At 37.3% G+C, this 26,775-nt stretch overlaps 1 protein-coding gene across 14 annotated transcripts in view; it reads right to left on the bottom strand.

The window, feature by feature from the left end:
* The window catches only part of LOC105472791 (uncharacterized), a 611,252-nt gene that overhangs the window by 539,629 nt on the left and 44,848 nt on the right, over positions 1–26,775 (bottom strand). The window lies entirely within an intron of this gene.

Raw genomic sequence — 26,775 nt, forward strand, 5'->3', positions numbered from 1 at the left:
GCTCATGTGATTGTAGGGGCTGGCAAGCCTGTCATCTGTAGAGCAGGTCAGAAAGCTAAAACTTCAGGTAAGAGTTGATGTGGCAACTTTGAGTGTAAATTCCAAAGGGCAGCAGACTAAAACACAAGGAGAGTTTGTATTATTTCATTCCAAAGAATTCCTTATTCAGGAATCCTGTTTTTGCTCTTAGGGCCTTCATATAATTATAGGAGACCCACCCACATTATGTAGGGGAATCTGCTTTACTCAAAGTCTACTAATTTAAATGTTAATCATATCTAAAAAATATCCTCACAGCAATAACTAGACCAAACAACTGGGCAACATAACCTGGCCAGGTTGACACTTAAAATTAACCATGACAATGTGTTTTTGAAAAAGTGTCATAAGCACTCAGTAAATGCTTTCTAATAAATATTTAAAATATATAATTCTAACATTACTCTTTAATTTATTTAGCAAATAAATAAAATCCAGATACAATGCACTAGCTTTTTTCCTATAAAAATAAAATAAAATGAAAACTTTGGTTACAACTATTTAAAAACAGTTTATGTAACTAAGCCATTAAAACAATAGTTCTACAGACAGGCATGGTGGCAGGTGCCTTTAATCCCAGCTACTTGGGAGGCTGAGGCAGGAGAATCACTTGAACCAGGAGGGAGAGGTTGCAGTGAGCAGAGATTGTGCCACTGCGCTCCAGCCTGGATGACAAAGCAAGATTCTATCTCAGAAAACAAACAAACAAACAAACAGAAGTAGTTACAGGCTAATACTTGAAGTGTTTGTTATGCAGCAATAAAATGTTCCCTTGAAACTTGGAAGAAACTTACACAGTTCCTTTTCAGTTAAAAAAAAAAAAAAAAGCCAACAAAAACTGCTTTGGGAGGCCTAGAGGGGAGGATCACGTAGGGCCAGGAGTTCAGAACCAATCTGGGCAACATAGAAAGATCACATCTCTACCAAAAAAAAAAAAAAAAAATTTCTTTAGCTGGATTTGGCAGTGAATTCCTGTAGTCCTAGATACTCAGGAGGCTAAGAAAGCAAGATTGAGCTCAGTTGTTCAGGTCACAGTGAGCTATAGTAGTGCTGCTGCAATCCAGCCTTCGTGCCAGAGCAAGACCCTGTCTCTAAAATATAATAACGATGAGAACACTTGGACACAGGATGGGGAACATCTCACACCGGGGTCTGTCGTGGGGTGGAGAGAGTGGGGAGGGATAGCAATAGGAGATATACCTAATGTAAATGACGAGTTAATGGGTACAGCACACCAACATGGCACATGTATACACATGTAACAAACCTGCAGTTGTGCACATGTACCCTAGAACTTAAAGTATAATAATAAAAATATATATATAAAATAAAGTCAATATATATAAATAAAACTTATATAATAAAAACAGAAATATTGCATGTAAGTCAGGGAAGGGAAAAAATAAAAAATAGAAAACTACCTCACAATTCACACATCTTTAACATAGTATGAGGCTTTTAGAAACAGAAAAAAAAATGTTTTATGCCAATTTCAAATGTGTGATTTATAATTTTCAAAAGATATATTCATTCTTAGTCCTACAGCAACACTACTGATGAGTTTCCAACTGACCAGAGATAGTCTTGCTGTAATTACAGGTTGAGTATGTTTTTGTAGACATTAAGAGGTTCTGGAGATAAATAAATTATTATATGGACATTATAACTTTTACTAGTATAGCTATTTTGAATTGAAAAATGCTGATGACTTTCAAAAAATCAACTGTTGTTTAAATTAGATAAATCCACATTAAAGAGGCTTAAGTTTATTTAACACACAAAACAAATCAAAATAGTCCATCTGAACAACAAATTTCACTGATCCAAAAAAGTAGATATTTAATCCCCAACATTCTTGTTCTTTGCCCCGTTAAAATTCCACAATATTTACTGTCTGATACGAGGGAACTAAGTCGTTTTTCTAGGCTATATGAATAATAGTTTGTTTTTGCAATAGAATGATATGAAAAATGTATCCATCAAGGTACAAAATCTATTTGCAAAAATCACCTAGTAATCCATGACTTGAGTCCTTTGCATAAGATATATCCAGGTTCAAATTCACATTTTTCCACATATTAGCTGTGTGATCCTAGACAACCTTAACTTTCTCATTCCTAAGCTCAATTGTTGGCAATAGTGATATTTATTCTTTATTTGATACTCACTCCAGTTTAAATTGGATGTTAAAAAAATACTCAAAGATTAGAAAATATAATAAAGTAACATGCCCTGGACTGTTCTTTAGCAAGTATTGCTGCTTGAAAGTAAAATGCACCAATTTTAAATGCATAGTTCAAAGTCTTAACTAATGTATACAGTCAGGCAGCTACACCGCAACATGATACAGCATATCCTTATCACTCCAAAAAGTTCTTACATGGCCCTTTGCAATCCCTCCTCTCTCATGCTTTGGTCCCTGAAAAGCACTGCTCTGTATTTTAAAGTTCTGGTTTTTCCCTTTCTAGAATTACAAAGAAATGAAATCATTCAGTGTGTAGTCTTTTATGCTGCCTCCTTTAATTTAGTATAATTCTTTATAAACTCATTTATGTTGTTGCATATATTAATATTTTATTTCTTTATGTGGCATATATGCAAAAATTGTACGGGGCCAATTGTATATTCCTGCATTTGTTTGTTTGTTTTGGTTTTTGGGTTTGTTCTGTTTTGTTTTTGAGACAGAGTCTTGCTGTGTCCCCAAGCTGGAGTGCAGTGGCACGATCTCGGCTGATTGCAACCTCTGCCTCCCGGGTTCAAGTAATTTTCCTGCCTCAGCCTCCAAATAGGTGAAACTACAGGCCCACCTCGTCCACTAATTTTTGTGGGGTTTTTTGTTTGTTTGTTTGTTTGTTTGTTTTTGCAATAAAGACAGGGTTTCACCATGTTGGCTAATCTGGTCCTGAACTCCTGATCCTAGGTGATTCGCCTGCCTCGGCCTCCCAAAGTGCTGGGATTACAATCATGGGCCACTGTGCCCGGCCGGGTATTACTGTATTTTTTAAAACATCCATATATATGAATAGACAAAGATTTCTACATATGACATACATACATTTTTTAAAAGATTCATAAATTGGCCCTCATTACAATTATCAGTAACTTGTCTTAATTATGATTAAATTCTGATCACTGAAAATCACCATTTAAAAAGTGAAAAGAAAAATGACAGACTGGAAGAAAGTATTTGCAATGCATAAATTCAACAAAGAAATAGTATCTAGAATACATAGAGGGCTCTTATAAGTAAATAAGAAAAAAAATCCAGTTAAGAGATGGAAAATTTGAACAAACACTGCACAAAATGAGATATCATAAAACCAGAAAGCAGGCAAAAGGTAATCAACATAATGAGTCATCGGAAAAATGCAAACTACAACCACAGTGAGATAGTAAGATACATCCACAAAAAAGACTAAAATAAAACTAGCAATATCAAGTGTCAACAACGATATGAAACAACTAGAAATCTCACAGTGCTCATGAGAGGATAAACTGATACAATCACTTTGAAAAAAAAAATTATTTCCTACGTCCTGGCTATTTCACTTTTGAGTATGTCCCTAAACAAAATGAGTACTTAACGTTCAACAAAATATATGCATAGTAATGTTCATAATAGAGCTTATTCATTGTGTACAAAACTGGAAACATCCCAGATATCCATGAATAATATGATAATGTATTGTGGCACACGTTGGTAGTATAGAATGAAATGTTAAGCAGAAAACAGGAAAGAATGAATTATTGCTGCATACAGCAGAATGGAATAATTCTTTTTTTTTTTTTTTTTTTTGAGACGGAGTCTCGCTCTGTCACCAGGCTGGAGTGCACTGGCGCGATCTCGGCTCACTGCAACCTTCGCCTGCCAGGTTCAAGTGATTCTCCTGCCTCAGCCTCCCAAGTAGTTGGGACTACAGGCCTGCCACCATGCCCAGTTAATTTTTGTATTTTTAGTAGAGACAGGGTTTCACCATGTTAGCCAGGAAGTAACTAGTCTGGAGAGGAGTACTGAGTAGGAAGGAACACATGGGAGCCCTCGAAGGTATTTAAAATATTCTATGCCTTGCTCTGGGTGGTGATTACATGAGTGTATACACATATAAAAAATAATCAGGCAGTTTATTAAATATTTGGGCACGTAAATGCACATAAGATACCTCAATTAGCAAATAACTCTTTGAAGATACTGCAGATCATCTGGGCGTGTCATCTGGGAAGGCATTTTGAGACAGAACATAAACATTTTCATCAGATGTAAGTTCAGCTCCACAGTTTGAATTCATAGTATCTTCAGTTAAAAGCCACACAGGTGGTAATGATGTTTCCTGTTGCTATATTTAGCGATATCGTAGTTTTAACATAGCTTGACTTTAAATACGAAGTTGTGGCAAGATTCAATTTACTCACTCATCATAAGAAATGTACTGAAGAAAGTTCATATTTACAATATATTTTTATTAAAAATAAAATTATAAACGTGTTTTTTAATGAATTGATAGCTCTATAAATGCCCACTGACTTGGTAACATATGTAAACATATATAAAGCTTAAAGTAACTATTAAACAACGGATTTCAGGTTTATTTTAGAATTTGATATGATAAAAGCACTACAAAAAGGGCAGTTAAATAAAATGTAGGCTACATATTCTCATTCCAGATACTATAAGAAATGAAAAATACCTTGTACGTTAGAAGGTAACCATTGATATATTTGTTTAGTATGCATTTATTTAAAATAATTGTACAAACACCTATTTTTCAATTAGAATGCATATTGAAGACATTATGTACCATGGCATGCATAAGGCGTCAGGGAACAACAATGAGACAGAGATTAAACTCAAAAGGGTTCATAGTGAGAGAGCAGACACACAAATATCATTATAATTCAATGTTGAAATTGGGTCAGAGTTACGTGCTCATGGAGAGTTCTACGCCAAAGTCTATAAAACACAGTTCCAGTCCAAAGAACTTAAAAATGTGACCACAAAGTGAAGTCCATATCAACTTTAAAAACAAAATTCAACATTAATTTCTATAAAACTTGTAATTCATGGTAACTAAAGTTTAAATGTCCTATATTTTAAATTTGGTATAATCAATTCATTGCAGTCTCTGTATTTTTATCTAAGTGTGTATGTGTGTGCCTATATTAAATGCAAAACAATCCAAATGAAAGGCATGAGAAAGATAATATTTTTGTCATATATTTTCTACTGTCAAACTTCCCAAATAAATGCCTGTTAATGATTTCAGGTTTGAAGGGCCTCTTTTCCAAATGCCAGTGAGCATGACAAGTGGCCCACACTTCAAGACTTTATAGCCCTCTGATATCCTTGCTCTCAGACACAAACCAGATACTTTACCATCTGCTTTCCTTCTTGCTGATCACTCACTTTTTAGGTTAGATAACATTCACAGAAAACCATAAACACATCATATATTACATGATAATTATCCTTCCTTAAAGATAACAGAAAAGGAAACTCATTTTCTGATGTCACTTACTTCAAAAAGCTTCAAATCCAAAAGATGAGCAATATTTGTTCCACTGAGAAATAAATTAGAACATAAATGTTGAACACTCAAGAAACCAGAGATAAATTCACATACAATAACTCTCCTGAAATTGTCTTTGTTCGTAGCACAATATTAAATGAGCCCAATGTGAGGGAAGATAAATAATATTTTTCATTTGTTAGACTATCCCACAGATTCACTGGAGAATGTCAGAATATACAGCACATTAGAAGTGCTTTGTCTGTGTCATGATATTGATTCCTCTGATTATAATGTGATATTTTAGCTCAAAATGTGATTCTTATGGTGAAAATATGGAGAAAACACTTATTGATGAGCCCACTATTTGCCAAAAATAATATATTAGAAGAAAGATGTTACATTAGCCCGTTTTCAGCCTGCTGATAAAGGCATACCCAAGACTGGGTAATATATAAAGAAATTAAGTTTAATGAACTCACAGTTTCAAGTGGCTGTGGAGGCCTCACAATCATGGTGGAAGGCGAAAGGCATGTCTTACATGGCAGCAGGCAAGAGAGAGAATCAGAACCAAGTGAAAGGGGTTTCCCCTTACACAACCATCAAATCTTGTGAGACTTACTCACTACCACGAGAACAGTATGGGGGAAATTGCCCTCATGATTTAATTATCTCCTACCAGGTTCCTCCCACAACATGTGGGAATTATGGGAGCTACAATTCAAATGAGATCTGGATTGGGGCACAGCCAAACCATATCAGATACCTTGAACTACGTAAGTCTAAAAGCGAAAATTTCAGGGTTTGCAGTCTGTCCATTCAGTGACCATTTTTAGATAACTACAGTGACTTGCTGTCTTTATGCTACTTCCCCCACTCATTCTCTAATTTCAAAGGTGCCTTAGACTTTATCATAAATCACACAACAAATTGTTTTATAAAGCTATATTGTTCTTCACTTTTTAAAGATGTCTTCAATTTTTACTCCCCCACAATCATATAGATATGGTAACAAGGTCCTACAACAAAAATTACCAGATGTCAAGCTCTGCATTTGACTCTGTGCATTTTGACATCATCAAGTATATCTTATTCAGCTTCAGTTTCCCAGCCTAACTGAGAACCTAGGACTCAAAAAGTTTATTGGTTGAATGAAGGAAGCCATAATTAGGAGTGCATTAGTCCCCTGGAAGAAACTCACTTGTAATTGTATGATACAGTGTGCTCCCACATGAAAAGGATTAAGAAAAACAATGTCTACATATTCCCCTCATTTCTCTCCAGTTACAGTTTTACAGCTTTAATTTTTCCCTTTACATCAAATTTCTGGAAAGCTTTGTCTAATTTCTGCATGAATTATGGTGTCTTGGATTTCACCCTAGTTGGCTATTTTTTCTGTCTCTTTTAAAAGCATCTACTCTTCCTGCCACTGAACTCATGGCCCCAATCTAAGCCCTCTTTCCTTTCTACTCTACACTCTCAACAGTATTAATTTCACCCATGTTCAAAGCTTCAATAATAAGTTTCACCGATAACTTATGTGTGAAATAATTTATCTATACAACAATTACTTAATATCTCACAAACACATAAACAAGCTTGATCTTATTATCTTCCAATGCTAGCTAAATCATCATCACCCATCCAATAATGAAAAACAGAAAATTAAGAGTTACACTCTTCAATACAAGAAAGAGCCACTACATAGTGTGGGGGTTCTGGGAAGGTAGCAGGGGCTAGGACCTCAAGCACAGGGTACAAGTGGCCTCAAACAGTAGGTATATGGGAAATCCTTTTATTATAGTAAGAGAGTCAGGTTTGATATCAGAAAAAATGAGATATTCTCTACCGAATGGCTTTTATTTTCAGTATAAATTACAACATGAATTTATCTACCAAAAATGAATAGAAAAAGTTGGTTGAATTTTGATGAGACACAAGAGAAACTTGATAGAAATTCCAGGTGGTTTCAAGGTCTCCTCTGAGCATTGTGATTATTGATATATAATGAAACCATTTGCCCTGTGGTTGCAGCTTTCTCCATTGGCACTCAGTTTCTTATGAAAATAAGTGAGGGAAGAAAAATGGGGCAGAAGTAGGTTCACAATTCCTTATCCATGATTCCAAACTCCAAAATTTCCTGAAGACCATTTTTTTCCAAATTATTTTGGCTGCAAACCAATTTTCTGATAAGAATTCATGTAGAGTCTATATTTATTTAAATTAGAGTACACGCAATACATTTTGCTAAATGTATCTATTGTTTTATATTATGGGGTACTGTCTCAGACTGTTACAGGTGTTATGTAATTTTTTAAAAATTTGAATTCTGAATCATGTTTAGTTTTAAGGGATTTTTGACAAAGGTTTGTAGATTTAGCATAAGCATCCATTCAGATTTGACATTTTGCCAGAAGGTTTAATTTTTCCATAACTTTTTGACAACCTTATCTCAGGAATAATGCTATGTGTGTGCTGAAAATTAGAAGGTAAATTATTAAGTTATGCATTTATATTTGATCTACTGTTAACTTTATGAGAAAATAAAGCAATTTTCTGAAGTTTCCCTGAATGCAGTGTTACCAAAACCTTTATGGGAAAAGTTTTTCAAGTGATTATTTGGCTCTGAAATTCCCTTTTGTGTTCTTATAGAGAATGGATTTATATAATGGCAATACGTTATTTTTCATTTAACATATTTTTCAATATGTTACATGAGAATAGCTTACCTCATGTTCTGATTATTATTCCTGTATGAAATACTTTAATGGCTTAAAACATAACACTTATTTTATTAATATCAGTTCTCAAGGATTTTATTTTGTGGGTCAGAGGAAAGGCTGCAGCTGAGCACTTCTGGCTTGGAGTCTCTCACGATGTTCAGTTTGATAGTAGCTGGGCCTGGAGCAGTAGGCCTAGAAATCTCTTTCTTTCTATGTTTTCTCAAGCCATCTTCATATGGTCTCTCTATGTGAGCTATTTGGGGCTTCCTCACAGCATGACAGTTCAAGGCTCTTGCATAAGGATTCCAGCAACTAAAGTGAAAGTAATCTTTTTTGAACTAACCACAAAACTCACACAGCATTCCTTCTACCACTTTTATTTGTTATAAGCAAGTCATAAGCCTGACATTACAAGAAGGGAAGTAATCAGAGAGGTACTTTGCTACACCTTAACTTCTGTTAAACTCTTCTGTCTTATATCTAGAGGAGCTTTAATATGATGAATATAGCTAAACTCGTGAATCACTACTTAGAGCCCCATTACTTCATAGTTCCTCAGCCTTTGATACAGCTGTCCACTTTCTCCTTTCTGAAGCATTTCCTTCCCTTGGCTTCTGTGACACCACGTTTCTCCTCCTTCTCTGTTTATATCTTGTTTCTTCATCAATTCAACCTCCCATAGAGGGCTTGATATGTTGAAGTTTCTCAAGAACCTACTCCCTCTTGCCTTCTCACCTTGAAATGTCATCCTAGGCATTTGTGTTGGTTCCCTGAAGCTGCTATAACAAATTAGCACACATTTGCTAGCTTAAAACACGAAATGAATTCCCTCACAGCTCTGGAGGAGAGAAGCCTGGAATATTTCCTCCAGAGGCTGCTCAAAGGGAGCTTCTGTTTCTTGTTTCTTCCAGCCTTTGGTGGCTCCAGATATTCCTGGGCTTTTGGCTGTATTACTCCAATCTCTGCTTCCATCTTCATATGGCCTTCTTCTCTGGGTCTAGGTCTCTTATAAAGTTACTTGGCATTAGTTTTAGGGCCCACCTGGATAATCCTAGATGATCTTATTTCAAGATCCTTCACTTAGCTATATCTACAAGACCCGTTTTCCAAATAAGATAACATTCACAAGTCCTAGGGATGAGGACACAGACATATTTGGTTCGGGGTACTGACCATAAACACCATTCAGTCCACTTCAGCATAGTCTATTCTGTGGATTTAATTGCCATCTGTTTAGAAATTCATATCTCCAGTTTTCTGAGTATCTCTTCTGAGTTCTACATCTATATATTTATAAACATGATAACCTGTTACGCATCTCCTTTAGATATCAGAAAGATCCCTAACACAGTTGTTCAAAATGAGTCTCCCTGTAGAAGCCCCTGAGTCTGCTCCTCCAGTTCTTATCTCAGAAATGGAATCATAATTCACCTAGTTGTGCATGTGTTTATGGATGTTAATTATTTTGTTCACAATCTGCATATACAAAGATGTCCCACATTTAATACTTCTTCAATATTTCACCAGTTTCCCCACTTCTAACCTTTCTCAATGCTATCACTCTACTAGAACATGAAATCATCCACTAAAAGTAAAGGAGAACACTGCAACTTCCAGGATGAAGTGTCCATCATCATCATCACAAGTCTGGATCCCATCACCGCATCACTCCCCCTTTACTACCTTCAATTACCTCTCAATTCTTTCCACTTCCATTAGTTTCCACTGTCACTGTTCTAGTGCAGTCACCATTAGTTTTCACCTGAATGACTGTGGAAGCCCCTAAATGAATCCCAGCTTCACCATCATTCACCCCTCAAGCTACCCTCCACATTGCAAAAACAGTAGCTTACAAAACACAAAACTGGTTTTATCACATAAGTGCCTAAAGCCTTTATGGCTTTTCAATGATTTCACAATAAAGTCCAAAATACATAACATGGCCTTTCAGCAAGTAACCACTCTCTACCTCTCCAGGCTCACTGCCCAACACAGCCCTGCTTGCTCTAGACCATGACACCTTCTTTCACATGTGCCTCTACACAGAATGCTTCTCTGGCCTGCAATGACCACCTGCTCTACTTCATCAGTAAGTGAACCCCTGATTATCTGTAAAGTTTTGTCTATAATGCTACTTAATTTTATCTTAATGCCACTTCTTCAGGATAGCTCTAAATTATAGTCCTAAATTTCTCTCTCCATTTTTTACTTTCATTCCATTTCATACTTCTTTATATCACAAATGCAATTGTGTTAATTATCACTATACTTCATCCAATCTAAGTCTACTGATTTGAAGATACATTATTTAATAAAACTGCCAAACTATGACATTCACATTCTTATTAGAATTTTTGTTTTATCTTAAAGAATGAGCTGTTTAGCCCCATCTGCTTATATTTTATAACATTACATTCTTTTGCATACTTTGCATTCTTTGTTCAAAAAACAAAAATGTTGATTAAAGTATTTATAAAATGTCTTCATTATCCCTCAGAGCCCAAATAATCCGCACTACTTTTCAAGTCAGAATGGTTGATGTCTCTGCTTGCTCATACAATAGTATCTGCTGTGTCATCAGGAGTGTTGATGGTGTAGTACTTCTTAAAATTGTTTTCCACTTTTGTCTCTGGGAAATTGCTGTCATCCATTCTGGAATTTTTCATGCTTATGCATAGGCAATTAATCGCAACTACCATGGCACAACTACTGGCAAGCCATCAATAATTGTGAGATTCAATGCTATTACAGAGATGTTAAAAGAGAAGAATAGTGTATATTTTAGAATCTAGCAGTTTGATACATATTTATATAACTATTTGATTAATTCCTATCCCTACTGATAAATTTTCACATCCGCCCAAGCAGATTTTGTAAGTATATTGGGCATTCCATTTCATTGTGTCAATCTTCACCAAGAATATTACAAAAACTCTGTATCTAGCAGACCTTCCTCTAGAACTCTCTCCTGTTGGGGAGTTTCTGATTACATGCCTGCTTGGAGGACAGGTATAAGAAATCAGCTAACACCTCCAAGGACTCAGAGAAGAGCAAAGAAAAAATCCTTTCAGTTGTGCCCTTGTGAACAGGTGAAGGTGCTGCCTGAATCTACCACCACACACAGCACGTGAAATTGCTCAAGAAATTGCACAAGCCTGTTGTTTTCACCTCACCCGGTTCACGGCGTCAAATGCAACCCCTGTATCTCCCTCAGCATACCACTGTGTTCCCTCTTTGGGCTCCTTCATTCGTTGCTGCCTATGCTGGATACCTCTTCCTCCCTAATTTTTCTTTCCAATGCTTTCACCTCTTAGACTGCATTACCAAATCACCAGTGTTTTTAATTGTTGACTTATCTTTTTGTATATATCAAAACAAGACTCTAGCCCCAGACAACGAGGGATGAGGCAGGGCCTCCTGATGAGTGCTGAGCTGGTAATGCTAGGAGAGGGCTCCAACATCCTCCTATCCAAATTAAGCCTGAAGTCACTCTTAGTCAAAGAGTCATCTGAGGCATGGGAAAGGCTTACATTCCTCCAGGCCAAGCAAGGTACACAGATGGAAGCAGTGAGGGACCAGACTCTAGAAAAGAGAGTTTTGAAAATGGGAGGCCAGTGAAGGACGTGATAAATCTCAAGATGAAAGGCTCAATCTGAAATAACTTGGCTTTGGAAAACCTAAGGGATGCAGCATAAGGCACTAGCTTCTAATCCAGCACTGGCACTAACTGGATACCTGAGCTCAGACTTTGTTGTAACAAAAGACCACCATAGACTGGGTGGCCTGTGAACAATATAAATTTATTTATTATAGTCCTGGAGGCTGAAAGCCTGAGATCAGAATGTCTGCATGGTTGAGTTTTGATTAGGGCCCTCTTTCAGACTGCAGATCACCCACTTCTCATTGCATCCTCCTATGACAGAAAGAGAGCTAGCTCTCTGCACTACTTATAATGGCACTAACCCATTCGTGAGGGCTGCACCCTCAAGACCTAATTACTTCTCAAAGGCCCCACCTCTAAATATCATCACATTGGGATTAGGGTTTCAATATATGAATTCGGGGTAGGAGGGAGATACAAACATTCAATCATTTGATTTGGTCAATAATTATTTGCTGAATAAATAAAAGTCTGAAATACGATGATTCACCATGGTGAGACATATAAGAAGAAAGCAATAAATAAAATATTCTGAGACGATGCGAAACAAATAAAGCATCACCACACAGACTTACAAAATAATTATGTGGAATTGAATACCCTCTATATGCCAGTTTATATGTTAAGAGTGTATTTCAATGCTAGAGTGAGCACTAATTATGGCTGCCATTTTATACATGATGAAAATGAGACTTAGAGGGTATAGTACATGGAATAATGTTTTCTCAAATATATGCTTGTCCTGATCCGCAGAACTCGTGAATACATTACTTTACATGGCAAAATGGATATCGCAGGCATGACTTAAGTTAAGGGTCTTGAGATAGAAAAGTTATCTTGAATCATCCAATGTTATCACAAAATCCCTTGTAAGGTAACGAGAGGAGGAAGTTGTGATCAGAGAAGCAGAGTTCAGAGAGAAAGAGTAAGAGAGAGTTAAAGTTGCTACGCTGCTGCCCTTTAAGACAGAGAGTGGGGCTGTCAGCCAAGGAATGTAGATGGCCTCTAGAAGCTGGAAAAGGCAAGGGAACAGATGCTGCCCTGGTGCCTTCAAAAGCAATGCCGCCCTGACAATACTTGGATTTTAGGGCTCTGACCTCCAGAAATATAATATAATGAATTTGTATTGTTTTATATTTCAAAGTTTATAGTGATTTGTTATAGCAACAATAGGAAACAAATTCCTTAATACAGAAGGATTAAGGAATTTTCTCAATGACCTCATTTTCTTAGTGAGGGTCAGCTGAAACCCAGGCATCTCTGATACTGAGTTTTGTCATTTCTCTCATCTTAGTAGCGGGAAAGTCACTCAGAAAATAGATAAATCCACACTTGTAAAATGGAAGTGTCTCAACCTACTCAACAGGAATTAGCCATTTTCAACATGCTGCCAATAATGGTGAAAAAAAAATGAGCAGATACATCTATATGAATGAAAAACTGCTACCTGTTTCTAAATACAGAGAGAAAAACTGTTCACCCAATTTTGTTAAGCTTAAATTCTCACCAGACATATCCATTTACTGTGGACTCAAGTTTGATCACTATTCAAGTCTTTTTCAATGTCTTCTCTATGGTTGGCTTACCTCCTAAACAGATAAAAATTAGTTTTCTAATTCTGTAAGACTTGTAGCACAATATATCTTTTTGTATGTACACAAAACTCTGAAAGCTTACTCAAATTCTGTTACCTCATGGTTAGCCTCAAATTTACACCAACGTAAGATTTATTTTTTCTACTAAATGTTGTTTAATAATCATTGTTTTATTTTTATTGCCAAATTCCAGTTTTAAAAATGTTGGTAGGAATGCAAATTAGTTCAACCTCTATGAAACACAGTATAGAGAAATCTCAGAGCACCAAAAATAGAACTACTATTCCACCCAGCAATTACACTACTTGGCATCTCCCCAAAGAAAACAGAAAGCATTATATTTAAAAAGACACCTCCATTTGGATGTTTGTTGCAGCACTATTCACAATAGAGAAGTCACGGAACCAACCTAAGTACCCATCAATGGTTGCTGGGATAATGGAATATCATACAGCCATAATAAACATTAAGATCATATCCTTTGCAGCAGCATGAATGGAGCTAGAGGCCATTATCCTGAGTGAACTAACTCTGAAGCAGAAGATCAAATATCATGTATTCTCCCTTATAAGTAGAAGCTTAGCAATGGGCAGACATGAACATCAAGATGGAAATAATAGACACTGGGAACTCCAAAAGCGTGGACGACAAGAGGGGAGTGAGGATTGAAAAATTGCCTGTTTGGCACAATGTTTAATACTTGGGTGATGGGCGCACTAGAAGCGCATTCCCCGCAAGTACCCATGTAATACCCATGTAAGAAACAAGCACACATAGCTCCTGAACCTAAAATAAATTTTTTAAGTCCTCAATATAAACTATTTGAGTTAAATAAAATATTTACAGAGATAAATGTTTAACAAAAATATATTTGTACATATAAGCATTTTATTAATAAAAACATTTGCCTTATTTTGACTTACTAATGTATATATCAGAGATATTAAAATGTACAATATACAATTAAGATATACAGTATCTGAGACACTTTCCCAGATTTTACTGGAGCTTGGAGTGAGTGAAGAATCCAATCCATAGCCCTTGTTTTCAAGGTGTTTGGTTAGGAAATCAGAATATACGGTCGAAATACAATTCATAAACAAATCCCTGAATCCAAAACATCCTAAATGTACTGCACCCTCTCTTTAAACCATTCTCCAAACTGCAATCATAACAAGTCAGACTCCAGTTTTGTTTTTCTTCCATATCTTTTTTGGAAGAGTCAGCTTAAGGCTTCAATGCAAAAGTGGGAGCTGAAATGTTGAAGAAGAGGATGTTGAGTCCCTGAATATGGAATATGGGCAATGGTATAAGGCATGCGGCTTGGTCAGTGGGTGACAGGTTTTAGTAAATGCAGTGTATAAGGGGAAAGGGACCTGTGATTACACAGATGGGTTGAGGCCAGATCACAGAAAAGCCTGAACATTGCACTCTGTGATCAGTATTTGATTCTTCTATGTTTAAAACATTATTTTCTCAAAAATGTTTAGCACGATATAGAACTTAAGAGTACAGGGAGGAAAGCCAGCTTGCTTGGTTCTTTGCCTTCATTTCCTCATCTTGAAAATGGGATCATATATAGATCTTATCCTAATAGAGTGACTGTGAAGATTAAATGTGTTAATAGAGAAAAGTGTCTAGAAGACTGGCACAAAAAAAGTGCTAAAGAAGTGTTTTTTACTATTCCACATAACACAGATGTTGAAAAGAGTTCAGGCAAAGCTACATGTGGTTTCTCTTTACAGATTATTATTGCAACAGCTTGGAGAAATTTAGTGGGGAAAATTTGTTTTCCGTGTTTATTGTAGTACTATTCACAATGGCTGAGATATGGAATCAAACTAGGTGCTCAACAGCAGGTGAGTGGATAAAGAAAATGGATGAAAAAGTACTACTGAGCCATAAAAAAGAATAATATACTGTCATTGTATCAACATGAATGGAACTGGAGGATGTTCTATTAAGTGAATTAAGCCAGGAACAGAAAGTTAAATACCACATGCTCTGCCATATGTGGAAGTTTAAAAAAAAAAAAAAAAGTTGACTTCATAGAAGTAAAAAGTAGAACAGAGAATACCAGAGGCTGGGAAAGATAGAGGGAAAGGAAGAGATTTGTTAAAGGGTACAAAATTACAGTTAGATAGGAGGAATATATTCCGGTATTCTATACCACTGTAAGGTGACTATAGTTGACAATAATATATTACTATATATTATATAGTGTGAAATGGCTAAAATGAGGAATGCATTGAACATTCCCAACACAAAGAAATGATAAATGTTTGAGATAACAGGTATGCTAATTACCCTAATCTGATTACTAAACATTGTTATGTATTGAAACAATGCTAGGTACCTGCCATGAATATGCACAATTATTATTTGTCCATTTAAAAACAAAAGGAAAAAAAAAGAAATAGGTAGGTGTAATCCCCGCACTTTGAGAGGCCACAGGAGAGGATAGCTTGAGACTAGCAGTTTAAGACCAGTCTGCAACACAGCGAGACCCCATCTCTACAAGAAAATAAATATATTAGCTTGGTGTGATATTGGACTACAGGTTGCATGCCTGTAGTCCCAGCTACTCTGGAGGTTGAGATAGGAAGATCGCTTGAGCCCAGGAATCGAGGCTGCAGTGAACTATGATCGCACCACTGCACTCCAGCTGGGATGGCAGCAAAACCCTGTTTCTAAAAATAAAAATCCAGAAGAAAGAAAGAAAAAATAATTATTTTACTTTAGCCAGCATTTTACAAAATTATGGGATTTCAGATTTTTGTTATTAGTTATTTATTATTTGTTTGATCGAAGAACTAAGCATTTTAAATAGCACTTATTAATATTCCATGATACAGTTTGGGAAATCTGTTTTGGAGAATAGAGAGTATTTTTTTCATATCTAAGACAAATACAGTCAATTCTTACTATTTGCTGTAATGGGTTCTATAAAGCTACCATGAACACTAAATTAGAAAATACTAAACTATTGCTCCTAGGGTAATTCCATAGTTACTTTCCCACAAGCCTCTGCTCAAGACATTTTCCTCAACCTAAACACCATTTGTAGTACACGTATTTGTTTGTCAACATCCTCCTAAAATTAGTCAGTCTTGTAACCTGCTCTGCCACCTAATCCTACTTCTGTATCCCACTTAGCAGGTATTCTTAAAATTCTTCACAGCATCCTAAGCTGCAGAACCTGCCTCACCTGAAAATTTAACATATTCATGATACATTGCCTTTCAAAATATGTAAGCCTCTCAGCATGAGCCACAAAGAGCTTAACATTGTCCTGACCCTGTTTTTTTTGACTTTCAGCCTCACAACAAAACTGACTTTCAGCCTCACAACTTATGACCATAAGATTTTTTTGACTTCCAGCCTCACAACAAAACTATCCCCTATACATTTTTACTGGTTGTCATCTCATGAGTCCACAAATTTAGCTAGTTTTCCATCTTTTCTATGGCTTCATTAGGAACTATAAATGTTAACTTTAACTCTTTCCAGGATAACCTCTCATAGAGATAGTAACTTTTCTCTTCCTTTTTCTGGATACACCATGCTGCTGATTCATTAACACTGAACTGACAGCCAAGAGTACTATAACACATGCCTGAATGAAGCCTTTTTAACATACATATATTCTCCAGAAGGCACACCTTTTGCACTTAGAAACACTAGATAGCAGTTCGGCATTACATTTGAGGGGCCAATTTACACAGAGAAATTACCGACAAAAAGCACAAAAACGTGAAAAACATGACACTAAAAAGATCAGGAAAAAGACACTCATTTACTAAAAGCAGGGCTGCAAAGAGGTAGCAGAGCATCACCTTTTTCAACATCAGCTGGGAACCTGCACATGGAGTGACTTAATTTTTCTCTCTGTGTATGTCCACAAATGCCTATGAAAGCACTGCAAGTGTTGATTTGGGGGGTTTCAAATACATTTTAACAAGTAGGCAAATTCAGGAATAATGAAGATTAACTGTATACTGATGACACTGTGTGCAAGAGACTCTTTCTGAATGCAGGAAGAAGATACTGCCAGTAAGAGTACAGATGAAGAGACTATGACCTCTTCACATGTCTCTGATTTCCATAAAGACTACAAGATCAATATCACACAAGACTAATCTCAGTAGCCTGTATTTGCATGTGTTACAATTGTATGGTCACTTTATAAGGGAATGACTTATGAAAGTCATTGGTTCCTTCAGGGGAGATCTAATAAAGAGAAATAGCTGATGGCTGGACTAGTACAATGGCATTATCTGTGATGCTAGTCATTTTCGTAAGGGCTGTGTTCATTAAGAGTGGTATCATCAAGACACATCAGGTGGTATGTAGCCTAATCTAACATTCAGTTTGTCTAAAGCAGAAATCCAGTCACAGTATAGTTTGGTCATAAAAGCTATATATTTAGAGAGCAATTCAATATTTATTATAAAATCATATAGTTTAAATATGAATGGAAGCTATTTATGAAAAACAAAGTTATGAGTCATATGAATATAAATCATAGGAAATTATACCTGTCAATCATGTATCATCCGTCCATGAGGTACTTCCCAAAAAGGAATAGAATAGATGATGGATGCTTACCTTTCGATCAGTCTCAAATATTGTTTCTAAAACATCTTTCAAATCAGTCTCTCATTTTAATCCTGCTACCACTTCCCTGGTATAGACTTTCTTTAGCGCTATTCTGATCTTATTCAATAGCTTATCACAAGTTGGTAAAACACCTCCAAGACCGAGCAACACTGGCAGACAGAGCTGGCAGCTGAAGGGCCAGAGAAAGCCAGCTCTCACTTGGACAGATCCCAACCTGCAAAGACACTTATATGCCTCTGCTTTACATACTGAGAAAGAGGTTTCTGATAGTGAAGGATCTCTGAATTTATCTTCTTTATTAAACAAGTTATGATCATATTCCCTAAAATCTAAAATATTTAATGTTTGGACTTGGGCAACATAGTTAACCTAACTAAGTCTGTGGTTTTCTCATCTTTAAAGCAAGTATAGTAATTGGCAGGCCTCTGAGTCCAAGCTAAGCCATCATATCCCCTGTGACCTGCACGTACACATCCAGATGGCCAGTTCCTGCCTTAACTGATGACATTCCACCACAAAAGAAGTGAAAATGGTCTGTTCCTGCCTTAACTGATGACATTACTTTGTGAAATGCCTTCTCCTTACTCATCCTGGCTCAAAAGCTCCCCAGCTGAGCACCTTGTGACCCATGCCCCTGCCCGCCAAAGAACAACCCCCTTTGACTGTAATTTTCCTTTACCTACCCAAACCCTACAAAATGGCCCCATCCCTATCTCCCTTTCCTGACTCTCTTTTCGGACTCAGCCCGCCTGCACCCAGGTGATTAAAAGCTTTTACTGCTCACGCAAAGCCTGGTTGGTGATCTCTTCACAAGCACGCGAGTGAAAGTAATATGGACCTGCTCTCTGCCCTTTTCTGTGCTTAAAATGGGTAAAGTAAATGTAAAAATCAAGTTAATCAGATGAGTTATGGCATAGGATTCACTTGTAGGATTTACATTGGCTTTCAAGTCAGGGCTTTGCAATGTTAATTTTGGCTATTCAAATACTTTTCGCTCCTCGATTTCAAGCTCCTGGCAGTGCTACACAGAGATTTTTAGATCTCTGTGCCTCAAATATGTGGGATATTAACTATGCTCTGGTCATGCCTGCATGGAAAGGCAGTTACACTTCAGTGTGCGGCATTCAAGACCCCTAATTGATCATCAGCGTCAAAAATCAATTTGCATTTGAGTGAAATATTTCAAGTTTTAAATATTTAGAAGAGGTATGTTTATTTGTCTTTTAAAAAATAATACCCTAAGTGGTAAAGTTTTTAGCAAACACCTTCGGTTTGTACACTTCTGAACAAAAATCATTTTAAACATAATGGAAATTGGACCAGTTTAACTGCAACAAAAGCTTCCTTCTTGTTTGATTTTAAAGGGAATGCATCTCACTATGAGTTATGTCCAGTGCAAGGTTCTTCTCACTCCACCAAGTTTTTGTAACCTTTCATCTCTGATGTTTTCTTCAAAGCAGGAAATTTCTTTAACAAAAGGAGGAACTATTTAGATATCGGACAAATTGACCCAGTAGCTGAGAAGTTGCAAAATAGCTTTTGGATGTGATTTTTCATGATTGGCTAGAGAGAGAGTGTGTGCTCCTTAAGCGCTTTCATATCTGTCGTTCTGAGGAAAGATAAACTGTGCTCTGTCCCAAAGATGAGATAACACTCCTGGTTGTGAACAATAGGCGAGGAGCTCTGGCAGGATTGCTAAATAATCCTTCAGTAACTTCGAACAGACTCCCTAGGCTTGCTTTGATTAGCAGGAAGGTTCATGAAGCAGAGTGGAACTTCGTGACGGTGTAATGTTAGGACTGGCGAGGCATAATCTACTCTGACCTTTTGACCTTACACACAGGCAGTCTGCGAGACAGGAAAGAAAAAGCTCTTGGCAAATTTCCTATAATAACTTATTTAAGGGCATATCTAATTTTGGATGTGTTTTTTACTATATTTATTTACTTGGCAAGGCACTGAATTCCATAAAGGCAGAAGTCAGCCAGTCTGCCAGCACATTTGACATGATGGATTGTCTGTCTACTGTACAATACTCTGAACATCAGCATTTTGGGGGAGGTTGGGCAGAACATAAAAAGATCTAGATTTAGTAGTCATTGTTGCATTGTTACAAGAAAAAGTGGTGCCAGCTCCTAAAGATATAAATAGTAAAGGAATTGAGGCCTGAGGGCCAGGGGTGAAGGGTTGTCTAAGCCGAAGCCCTGTCAGTGTTGTATTATAGCTATTTATATGATGAAATTAATCACTTGGAAACAGGTCAAGGTGAAGTCAGAGTGCTTGAAGCAATTGTTTGAACTTTATCGAAAAGAGGTTTTTCTTCTTCCGTCAGTCAACCTCCACATGAAAGCCACTGAGATTTGAAAGAAATCTCACCTGTGCCACTAGCTGCTGCTAGCTGTCTCAGGTTTTCCTAGTAGTCTGTAATTCTAGAAATATCAAATGGAAAAGTGTTACTTAGATATATTTTGGCAGGGTATAAATTTGTTTGGATCTTCCAAGTATTTCTCTTTCCTTTTTGTGTACTTATGTTGACTGAAGATTTTCAGTGACAGTGCCATATTTGTGTTGATATTGTTGAAATCCTTTTCTACCTATACATAATTGTAATAAACTTTGAATTCTGAAGGGTTTGTACTATAAATAGGAAAAACCTAGATTTCTACATAACATGATACACACCTACACACACACACACACACGTGTACACTATGTCAATTAAAAACCATAAAATTTCTAGATAAAATGTAATAGAATATCTTTGTAGCAGGATCTTAGAATGTTATCTTAAACAAAAATACCAAAAACATAAATATAAGACAAAAAAACGTAAGTTTCAATATGCCAAAATGCAGATTTATAGTCTATGAATCATAACATAGACAAAAGTTAAGAAACAGATGGAAAAATGGCAGAAGATATTTAATTCAAAAAAGAAACGAAAAGAAAGATTATACAAGTCTATAAATCAACAAGAATAAAGATGCTCCTGAAGGAAAAAAGCAAAAATCATGAAAAAGAAGAAAAGTTAACAGCACATAAAGACACACTCAAAATCACCAGATCGTTAGTAATGAGAGAAATGTCAATTAAAACAAGGTGTTACTTTGCACCTTTTAAACAAAGATTAAGAAGCTAGAATGTCATGTATTGGTGGAAATTCAAGGACATAGGAGCCCTCAAGCACTGTTAGTGAAAAATGCTATTTTTGAGAGCAAATCTATTTCTCTCTAGATATGCAGGATACAAAGGTTATAGCCTGTACTGCTCTGCAATTCTCCTGCTGGATACATGGCTCAAAGATAGTCTCACACGGGTTCACAGGGGATACTTGTAAGGTGTTTATTGCAGTGCTAGAATTAGGAAGCAACCTGGCAGTCTAAACCTGGGAGAATGACCAGGTAAAACGTGATGAATGGACACCATGCAATGTCAATCAGTAGTTACGAACAATGGATTCATTACTCAAAACACTATGATTGAATTTTAAAATATAGTTTTTAGTGAAAAAAGCATGAAAATAATAGAAGTATATATGAACACAATACATTTATATAGATTAAAATTTCACATACACCAAGCATGCACATTTTGCAAAAGTACTAATGCAAAACATGATGCATATTAAACACATTACAAAGGAAGTCTATGGAAATTGGAGCTAAGATTGAAGAAAAAAGGTGAAAGTGACAAAACGAATCAATGAATTAATTTTAAAAATATGTGAGCAGGCAAAAATGGGGGATGAGCATGAATTCTGGAAGGATGAATAGAAAATCTTTATCTTCCTTTTTGGCTTGTCATGTTGGCGTATTCGTCTACACTGTGGGGCACACGAGACTCCAGTGCAGTTATTACATAAACCAAACATTCGGCAGGAATTTGTCCTTTGGAACATAGGTACTCTCTTTTCATTTGGTCTTTTTGTGTGTCTTTTATTCACATATCCAAACTCAGGGATCAGCCACAGAAGTAAGATGAGATGGATGAATTGTTGCTATTGTGGAGGAAAGCCACACTGTATTAAATATCTGTAAATTAGTACCACCACTATGAAAAACAGTATGGTTTCCAAAAATATTTAAAATATAACTACCATATAATTCAGCAATCCCACTACTGAGTATATATACAAAGGAAAATAAGTCAGTATGTCAAAAAAAAAATCTGTACACCCATGCTTATTACAGCACTATTGACAATAGCCAAGATACACAATCAACCTCCGTCAGTGGATAAATTAATTTTTTAAATGTGGTATGTTTATACAATACTATTCAGCCAAAAAAGTAGGAAATGCTGTCATTTGTGGCAACATGGATGGAACTAGAAGACCTTATGTTATGTAAATCAGACACATAAGAATGAATACTGCATGTTCTCTCTCATATGTTGGAGTTACAAATGTTGATCTCAAAGAAGAAAAGAACAGAATAGTGGTTACCAGTGATTAGGAAGGGTAAAGGAAGGATAGGAAGAAGTTGGCTTACAGATTAAAAAAAATACAACAAGATAGGAGGAATAAGTTATAGAGACTAATAGCATTGTAGGGTGACTATAGCTAACAATAATTTATTGTATAATTTCAAATAGAGGAGAGGATTTTGAATGTTTCTGGCATGAAGAAATAATAAATATTTGAGGTGATGGATATGCTATTACCCCAATTTTATCATTACATACAGTATATATGTATTGAAATACCACACCTTGCCCCCAAAATATGGACAATTATGGTGTCCATATTTGGACACAGTACAATATTCTTTTTCTGTTGGCAGTGTATCTTCTTACCTGTATGGTTCTTCAGTAATTTTCAAATGCTCCATTAACCAGAGGGCAGTATGTGGCATTTTTCACTTACCAAACATAATTCAGATATCTGGATATCCTCAATCTTTAAGTGTTCTTGTCCAAAAGGCATCGCACATGTTTTATGCCCTCTGAGTTAAGACTATGTCCAGGTAGATGGAGATCAATGGGATGTTGGGGAATTCTGGAAAGCTGTTAGCTGGAGATTGCAGTACCAAGTGGGAGCCTGCAGGTCAGCTACCCTAGACATCCTTGGGGTTCACTCTATTCTCTCATTAAACCTAAGACTGTAATCAAGAGGAAGGAGGGCCACTGTCACATCCTGCATAGAAAATGTAGCTACTAATTTTAGTCCACTTCTGCCTGTCAGAACCTTAAGATCAAAGTCCCATAAATGAGAGAAGGAAGATTGTAAATAGATTGTTGTTTTGCTTGCCCAAGGACTGTGAGAACTGTTAAAGAGAGAGGGAAAGAAAAAAAGAAAGAGAGAATGTTTTCTTTTTTTCCCCTTTTGGAAAAAAAGAGAGGCTGTTTTTACCCTCTTTGAGAATCCTCATGGACTCATTCAAACTAGAATCCCCAAATTCACACTGACTGTGATGAGTTGTCTAGAATGAAAATTATAATACCAGCATGGGTTCCATACCTTCTTTCACTTTCCTGCTTCCACCTCCAGCAAACCGTCAAGTATCAATCAAGCTCCCCTTTCTAACAGATGAACCCACTGGGCTAGCTCTCCTCTTCTGGTTCCAGGACGGAAACAGTCTTGTCTTTCTAACTTCATGCCTGGAATGGCAATAGGTTTCCATAATCTATGTCCCCCTGTTGCTCACCTTTGGCTCTTATCTAGTCTGGTGTCTGAATTCCTTTTGCCCACATCTTCTTCCCCAGCGACTGCATAGCTTGTCCAAGTTGTTTCTCTCTCACATAAGTTCTTGCAATCTTCTGACTTTTATGCAGTTTTTTTTTTATCTTCTGTTTTTTTTTTTTCTAGGACCCATGCACCTGCCTGTTACAGAATTTTTCTAAACTCTAATTTTCACTTGCCAGTGTAGTTTAACCCAATAATTTGTTCAATAGGCACTGAATGCAATTACTCACAGATTTTCTTCCTCCAACTTCAGCATTTAGAAAAAGATACTCTTTCAAACCTAGCTCATTATCATGAGGCTTTTCTGCTTTCTTTCTTAAACATTTAATTATCCCTCCCATGTCCACTCTGGTTTCTAGGTTAACACAGACAATGCAATTTCCCACAAAGCCTCTGTTGCACTCTCTTCATTTCTTTCTAGGAATTATTCATGCCATACTGAGTCCCAACTCTGTTTACTCTGATACCTAATCCAGGAAGACATATCCTGGAATAAGTACTAAACTATGCTTCCTATTTCTTCTTAATCTAGCTGATTAAGCTGTAGAACTTAATCATTTATAGGAATAAAATCCACCCCTTTATTTTCCATAAAATAAGAATACAGATGAAAACGAAGAAGCAAAAATAAAAGTAAGATTACAATCAGGTCACCAGATGTTAGAAGTTAAATTGTGCCCTTCCATTCACCACTGGCAAAAAAAAAATACACACACAAATACACACATATGTATATATTTAATGTGTGTATATATAAATATATTCTATATATATATTAAAGATTATATATATTAGAAACCAAATTCCTAGTACCTCAGAATGCAGAGTGTGACCTTATTTGGAAATAGGGTCGTTGCAAAGGTTATTAGTTAAGATAAAGTCATACTTGAGTAGGATGGGTTCTTTTTTTTTTTTTGAGATGGAGTTTGCTCTTGGAAGCATGGAAGGCATGCTCTTGTTTCCCAGGTTAGAGTGCAATGATGTAATCTTGGCTCACCACAACCTCTGCCTCCTGGATCCAAGTGATTCTCCTGCCTCGGCCTCCCAAGTTGCTGGCATTACAGTGCCCACCACCACGCCCAGCTAAGTTTTTGTATTTTTAGTAGAGATGGCATTTCACCATGTGGGCCAGACTAGTCTCAAACTCCTGACCCCAGGTGATCCACCCACCTTGGCCTCCCAAAATGCTGGGATTACAGGAGTAAGCCTCAGTGCCTGGCCAGGATAGGTTCTTTTTTTTTTTTTTTTTTTTTTGTTTGTTTGTTTTTGTTTTTTGTTTTTTGAGACGGAGTCTCGCTCTGTCGCCCAGGCTGGAGTGCAGTGGCGCGATCTCGGCTCACTGCAAGCTCCACCTCCTGGGTTTACGCCATTCTCCTGCCTCAGCCTCCTGAGTAGCTGGGACTACAGGCGCCCGCCACCGCGCCCGGCTAATTTTTTGTATTTTTAGTAGAGACGTGGTTTCACCGTGGTCTCGATCTCCTGACCTTGTGATCCGCCCGCCTCGGCCTCCCAAAGTGCTGGGATTACAGGCGTGAGCCACCGCGCCCGGCCAGGTTCTTAATACAATATAACTGATGTCCTTATAAATAGACAACAACGTGAAGACACATAAACACAGAGAGAACTTACGTTAGTTCATTTTCACCCTGCTAATAAAGATATAACCAAGACTGGGTAATTCATAAGGATTCACAGTTTTACATGGCTGGGGAGGTTTCACAATCATGGCAGAAGGCAAAGGAGGAAAAAGGCACATCTTACATGGTAGCAGGCAAGAGAGAGCATGTGCAGAGGAAGTGTCCCTTATAAAACCAGCAGATTTTGTGAGACGTATTCACTGTCACAAGACCAGCATGAGAAAAACTCGCCCCCATGATTCAGTTACCTCCTACCTTGTCCCTCCCATAACACAAGGGAATTGTTACAATTCAAGGTGAGATTTGGGTAGGGACATAGAGCCAAACCATATCATTTCATCCCTGGCTCCTCCCACTCCCAAATCTCATGTCCTCACATTTCAAAACAAATTATGCCTTCCTAGCAGTTCCCCAAAGTCTTAACTCATTTCAGCATTAATTCAAAAGTCCACAGTCCAAAGTCTCATCTGAGGCAAGGCAAGTCCCTTCTGCCTATGAGACTGTAAAATCTAAAGCAAGTTTGTTACTTCCTAGATACAATGGGGGTACAGGAATTGGGTAAATACACCCATTGCAAGTGGAATAAATAGGCCAAAATGAATGGGCTATAGGCCCCTTGCAAGACTGAAATCCACAGTAGCAGTCACATCTCAAAGCTTCAAAATGATCTCCTTTGACTCCATGTCTCACATCCAGGTCACGTCGATGCAAGAAGTGGGTTCCCACAGCCTTGGGTAGCTCTGGCCCTGTGGCTTTGCAGGTCACAGTCCCCCTCCCACCCAACTGCTTTCATGGGCTATCATTAAGTGTCTGTGACTTTTCCAAGCACAGAGTGGAAGCTGTTGGTGGATCTACCATTCTGAGGTCAGGAGGATGATGGCCCTCTTCTCACAGCTCCACAAGGCAGTGCCCCAGTGGGGACTCTGTGTTTGTGCTTAGACCCCACATTTCCCTTCCACACTTACCTAACAGAGGCTCTCTATGAGGGCTCTTTCCCTGCAGCAAACGTCTGCTGGACATCCAAGCATTTCTACACATCCTCTGAAATCTAGGCAGAGGTTTCCAAACCTCAATTTGTGACTTCTGTGCACACACAGGCTCAACATCACATGAAAGCTGCCAAGGCTTGGGGCTTGCACCTTCTGAAGCCATGGGTCAACCGAACCTTCACCCCTTTTAGCCACAGCTGTAGTGGCTGGGACACTGGGCACCAAGTCCCTAGGCTGCACACAGCAGGGGGGCCCTGGGCCTGGCCTATGAAACTGTTTTTCCTTCCTAGGCCTCCAGGCCTGTAATGGGAATGGCTGAAGTGA

This window comes from Macaca nemestrina, chromosome 4, assembly GCF_043159975.1.
Source record: "Macaca nemestrina isolate mMacNem1 chromosome 4, mMacNem.hap1, whole genome shotgun sequence".
Lineage (NCBI taxonomy): Eukaryota > Metazoa > Chordata > Mammalia > Primates > Cercopithecidae > Macaca > Macaca nemestrina.